Raw genomic sequence first — 6,300 nt, forward strand, 5'->3', positions numbered from 1 at the left:
CCTCCGGCCCGGTCAAAATAACCATACAGCATACAAATAACACATAGCACAAAATCTCTAAGATAACACATAATCTCATAGCACATAAGACCCTCTGGTCAACTCGAAATACCACTCAAGGTAATGTATAGTGAGAAGACTCGCCTCGCGTGTCTAGGTAACTCGTAAATCTCTTAACCACTAGTGCTCGATCTCCCGAGCTATCGTCCTCCTACAACACAAGCGTATTTCTACTTAATACTACTTGACTCTGACTGACTAGTACCACGAAGTCAAACCAGTCAACACTGGTCAACGGTCAACGGTCAACCCGACTCGCCGAGTCTGGCGTGGACTCGCCGAGTTCCTACGGGAACCCGATCCCTCTGAATCTCTTCCGACTCACCGAGTCACTCACCCGACTCGGTTACTCAACCCCTGGTTCATAATCGACGAACAACTCGCACCAACTCGCCGAGTCTGGGAAATGGACTCGGCGAGTGCATTCCATGCACAACCCCAAACGACCTTCTGAGGTCAGATCCGCTTCACTAACTCATAGATCCAGTCTCCTTAAGCTTATTGACCACGTAAAGTCCAAGTCTTGATGCTCATCAAGCATTGAATAGCTCATGAATGGTGTTTTAGCCTCAAATACATTGATCCCAAGCCAAAACCTCCATGGATACATATAAAGCTTTGCCAATGAGGTGCTCTGGACCTCTATGGGTCCAGATCCAGGACCTTAACTCGCTAAGGGACCATAAGGACACTAGATCTAGCCACAAATGGGTTCAAAAGCCCTAAATCTACATGAACATCACAATAACAAAGAATGATTCGAGATTGTACCTCAGATGTGATGTTGTGGACCTCAAATCTTCAAGAATCCACCCCTCTCTTGCTTCCGCTTGGCTAGATCTCCTCTTTCCTTGCTATACAACAACTCCAAGATCAATAATGGCTCCTTCCCTCACATGAATCACTCAATTGCTCTAGGGTTTCACTCTGGGGTTCTGATGAGTGCAAATGACGGCCATAAGGCCCTTTAAATACACCTCAAACCCGAGAAATTAGGGATTCATTAAACAGCGTGGACTCGCCGAGTCCACTCTTGGACTCGTCGAGTCCGGACGCGAACCCGCGTCCAAATCCGCGATCATACTCGGCGAGTCTAGGCTCCAACTCGCCGAGTCCCCTCACAAATTACCAAAATAAATAAATAAATAATACCTGGGAATCCGGGCTATTACAAGAACTAGGAAAGAGGAAGAGGGATTTTTCAAAAGAGGACGAGGAGACTGAGGTTGCTGACCTGGGTACTAGAAGTCAAGAGAATCATGATGTGTGTGGCAAGTGTGGGGGAATTCACGAATTTGCTTGTCAAAAGTGATGGGTTTTGAGCATTCTAACACTCCTATGGTGTACATGCAACCCTAGAAACCTTGGATCTATGTTTTCTCAAATATTCATGCAAATTTGATTTTTCTAAGGTTTACATCCTAACTAGCATGGCATGTGGTACTTCTAATATAAAACTAGTAGAATGACATACCTTTCTTGTAGAGTGGATTCTTTAAGACCTTGTGAGCCTAGCACCCCAAATTTGATGCCTCAAATGTTTCACACAACACCACAACTCTTGGAATAACTTGAGAGAAGAACAGTTGAGCTCAATATCGGCTAGCCCTCACCCTTTTGTCTTAGATGCCTATTTTGATAGCCATGGGGCTCTTTATATAGTGTGCCACATGTAGGGTTACACCATGTGAACCCTAATGTGCATGAATTTTCATTTCCTCCATGATCCATGGGTTTTAACCACCATGGAGCACCCAATGGGTCTTAGCCCAATGTAGTGAATCATGGACCATAAGCCTACTATACAAGAATGAATGATCTACATAATCAATCCCCATATATTTAATTAGTCTGTTTTGATCACAAAATTAATTCTTTATCAATACTAATTAAAGAACATGATTAATATATTAGAACTTATAATATATTAACAAACCACAAGTGTCCTTTTCTCATTTTGTCTATCCAAATATTATGATGCCATGCAACCCTAATTGGACCATGCCAAATCGAGTCAAGTACATACTAAATATAGTTATGGACTTAGACACCTTATCCAACAGTCTCCCACTTGGATAAGTCTAATAACTATAGTTACAGGTATGACTTCAAGAACCGACTAGCAATCGTAGCTCTTTCAAAGTCTCGCGGAACTAAGATGATGACGCACCATTTAAGATAAGTGATCATATAATCCTCTATTCTAGATATCAGCCGGACAAATATATGGAACAATGTCATACTTATTGTCCAGCAGTTTGTTTCCCGATTTCTGATTTGTTTGACATAGAACTAAACTGCACACATCAATTTGGTTCTAACCGGGCCCGGTACATAGGTCAAAACAAAATCATTGAGGGGCCCATATATCGCTTCTAATCCTCCAAGGACTAGAAGGAACAATTAGTGCACGACCAATTCATAATCAATAACCCATATCTCTAGGTTTGAAGAATTATATGATATTACCATCTCACGATCACTCGAGATAAATTCCATGAAGTGATACAAGTGAGTGTGGCTTAAATCCAATACTCAGAACTTATGAGCACTCATGAATGTTGTAGCAACCTTTTGCTATGTCTAACATCTAGACATCTACAAGCCCAATTCATGACAGTCTTGATTCATATCTACTTCCAACATATGACTGACTTTGGAGAGTTTGAATAAAGTAATTATTCTGGAAGTCAAAACATGCAAAATTGAAACAATAGTAAACAATTGACCCAAAATAGCAACACTTTACTTATAAATAAACAACAACTTTTATTTAATCATCAAATGTCAATTACCTTTTACAAGTTTCAGAAATAGCTATCTAATCCATAAAACTAATATCATCCTTCAGCCCGATGCGCCTCACATGTTGTAAATGCTTAACCCTACACAGTCCCTTCGTGAGGGGATATGTTGGGTTCTCATCTGATGATACCCTCTTAACCACGAGGAGTCCTTCTATCTGATGTCTAATGAAGTGGCATTCTCTGTTGATGTGCCTGGATCTCCCATGATCCCTTGGTTCCTTCGCTAAGGCAGCAACACCCTCATTATCATAAAAAATATCCATAGGCTCCTTAATAGTTGGTACAACTCCAAGGTATCCAATGAAGTTCTTTAGCCATATTGCCTCCTTTTCCACCTTGCTTGTTGCTATATACTCTTATTCGCAAGTTGAATCAGCTACTGTTTCTTGATTGGAACTTTTCCAAGTAATTGCTCCTCCATTTAGGGTAAAGACCCAGCCCGACTGAGAGCGAAAATTATCTCTATAAGTCTGGAAGCCAGTATCACTATACCCCACTACTCTCAAGTCATTACTCCCACCAAGGGTAAGTACCCAGTCCCTAGTCTCCCGTAGGTACTTGGGAATATTCTTCACCGCAGTCCAGTGAGCCTTGCCCGGATTCCCTTAATATCTGTTGACCATGCTCAAAGAAAAAGCCACATCAAGGCGAGTACAAGTCATAGCATACATGATCAAGCCTACAGCGGATGCATACGGTACTCGACTCATCTCAGCTATCTCAGCCTTTGTACTCGGGCTCTGAGTCTTACTCAGTTTGGTATTACTCTGGATTGGTAAGTCACTTTTCTTGGAATCCTGCATGCTAAACCTTTTCAGCACCTTATCTAAGTAGGTACTTTGACTAAGTCTAGTTAGTCTCTTACTCCTGTCTCTCAATATCCTTATCCCTAGGATATAGGAAGCTTCTCCAAGGTCCTTCATAGTGAAACACTTCCCAAGCCAGTATTTAACCTCCTTCAAGGTTGGGATGTCATTTCCTATGAGTAGTAAGTCATTCACATACAATACCAGAAAGCTAACTATACTCCCACTAGCCTTAACATATACACAGGACTCATCTTCGCTCCTCGAAAAACCAAACTCTTTGACTTTCTCATCAAAACAAAGATTCCATCTGCAAGATGCTTGTTTCAATCCATAGATGGATTTCTCAAGCTTACACACTCTATTAGGGTACTTTGCATCGACAAAACCCTCTAGCTAACTCATGTAAACATCCTTAGCCTACTTTTGCATTAAGGAAAGCGGTTTTGACATCCATTTGCCATATTTCATAATCATGAAATGCACCTATGGCTATAATAACCTTAATAGATATACTCTTTGCTACTGGTGAGAATGTCTCATCATAGTCAACTCCCGGAGTTTGAGTAAAGCCATTTGCAACCAGTCACGCTTTATAGGTGTGTACATTCCCATCCATGTTGTTCTTCTTCTTGAAGATCCATTTGCACCCGACCGTCTTACAACCCGATACATTGTCAACCAAGTTCCAAACTTGATTGTCATACATGGACTGTATCTCGCTGTCCATGGCCTCTTTCCACTTGGCGGACTCAGGGCATGCCATGGCTTCCTTAAAGTTGTTAGGCTCATCCAAATTTACCAGTGTACTATCACTGATAAATGTATCACCTTTCGCAGTAATATGAAAACCATAGTAATGTTCACGTGGATTCCTAACTCTTGTGGAACGCCTCGGAGGTACGGACTCATCAACATGAGTTTCCTCCTCAGGTTGACTGCTAGGGTTTGAGGTTCCTTCACCGCTTGACTCTCGAAGTTCTTCAAGGTCAATCTGCCTCCCACTGTTTCCTTGGCTTATAAACTCTCTCCCTCGAGAGACCCCTCTCCTTGCCACAAAGACCAAATTCTCATTGGGTCTGTAGAAGAGGTAACCAAAGGATTTATGTGGGTAGCCGATGAAAATACATTGCTCACTACGAGGTTCGAGCTTTTCCTGAGTCTCACGTCTCATGAAAGCCTCGCAACCCCAAATCTTGATGTGGTCTAAATTGGGAACTTTCCCAGTCCACATCTCATGAGGTGTTTTGGAAACCTTCTTGGTAGAGACTAGATTAAGGATATGGGCAGCAGTCTCTAAGGCATACCTCTAGAATGAGATTCGTAACGAAGCTCGACTCATCATGGAACGGACCATGTCTAACAAGGTTCGATTGCACCTCTCAGCCACACCATTAAGTTGTGGGTAGCCGATGAAAATACATTGCTCACTACGAGGTTCGAGCTTGTCCTGAGTCTCACGTCTCATGAAAGCCTTACAACCCCAAATCTTGATGTGGTCTAAATTGGGAACTTTCCCAGTCCACATCTCATGAGGTGTTTTGGCAACCTTCTTGGTAGGGACTAGATTAAGGATATGGGCAGCAATCTCTAAGGCATACCCCTAGAATGAGATTGGTAACGAAGCTCGACTCATCATGGAACGGACCATGTCTAACAAGGTTCGATTGCACCTCTCAGCTACACCATTAAGGTGTGGTGTTCTGGGAGGTGTCAATTGTGAAACAATTCCATATTCCCTAAGATAGTCAAGGAACTCTGTACTAAGATACTCTCCTCCCCGATCGGATCGGAGCATCTTAATGTTCCTGCCCAGCTGATTCTCCACTTCCTGTTTAAACTCCTTGAACTTTTCAAAGGTTTCTAACTTATGCTTGATTAAGTAGACATAACCATATCTACTGTAATCATCAGTAAAAGTCACATAGAAGCGGTTAGCATCCCTTGTGTTGGTTCTGAAGGGTCCACAAACATCTGCTGTATGAGGTCCAACAAATCTTCACCCCTAGCACAAGTACCAGTGAAGGGTGACTTTGTCATTTTTCCAAGCAAACAAGACTCTCAACTATCATCTGACCTTAAGTCAAATGACTCCAAGACTCCAGCCATCTGGAGTTGGCCTATGCGCTTCTTGTTAACATGTCCAAGACGACAATGCCACAAGGATGCTTTATCCAAACTAGTGGAAGAATCGATATGTAATAGATTATTCCCTAAGTTATCTACAACCAACACGGTTTCATATACACCATCACAAGGTAATGCTTTAAAATAAAGAACATTATTATAAAAAGCATTAATACCACCACACTCATTATCAAATGAAAAAGTAAACCCTTGTTTGTACAAACCTTGAAAAGAAATAATATTTCTCGTGATTTCGGATGAGTAACAACACTTATTCAAATGTAACACTAACCCACTACTTAGCAATAAAGAATAAACGCCAATCTTGGTGACAGGTGAAGCTTTCAAATTCCCCATGATCAAGTTTATCTTTCCGTGCTCCACATCCCCACTTCTTCATAGTCCTGCAAATCAGAACATATATGAATACCAAAAACCTATATCAAGGACCCAAGAATTAGTATGCGGTGAGTTATTAGACAATATAGTGTAAATACCTG

The sequence above is a fragment of the Lactuca serriola genome, chromosome 6, assembly GCF_051521515.1.
Source record: "Lactuca serriola cultivar US96UC23 chromosome 6, Lser_US96UC23_V15, whole genome shotgun sequence".
Classification (NCBI taxonomy): Eukaryota; Viridiplantae; Streptophyta; class Magnoliopsida; order Asterales; family Asteraceae; genus Lactuca; species Lactuca serriola.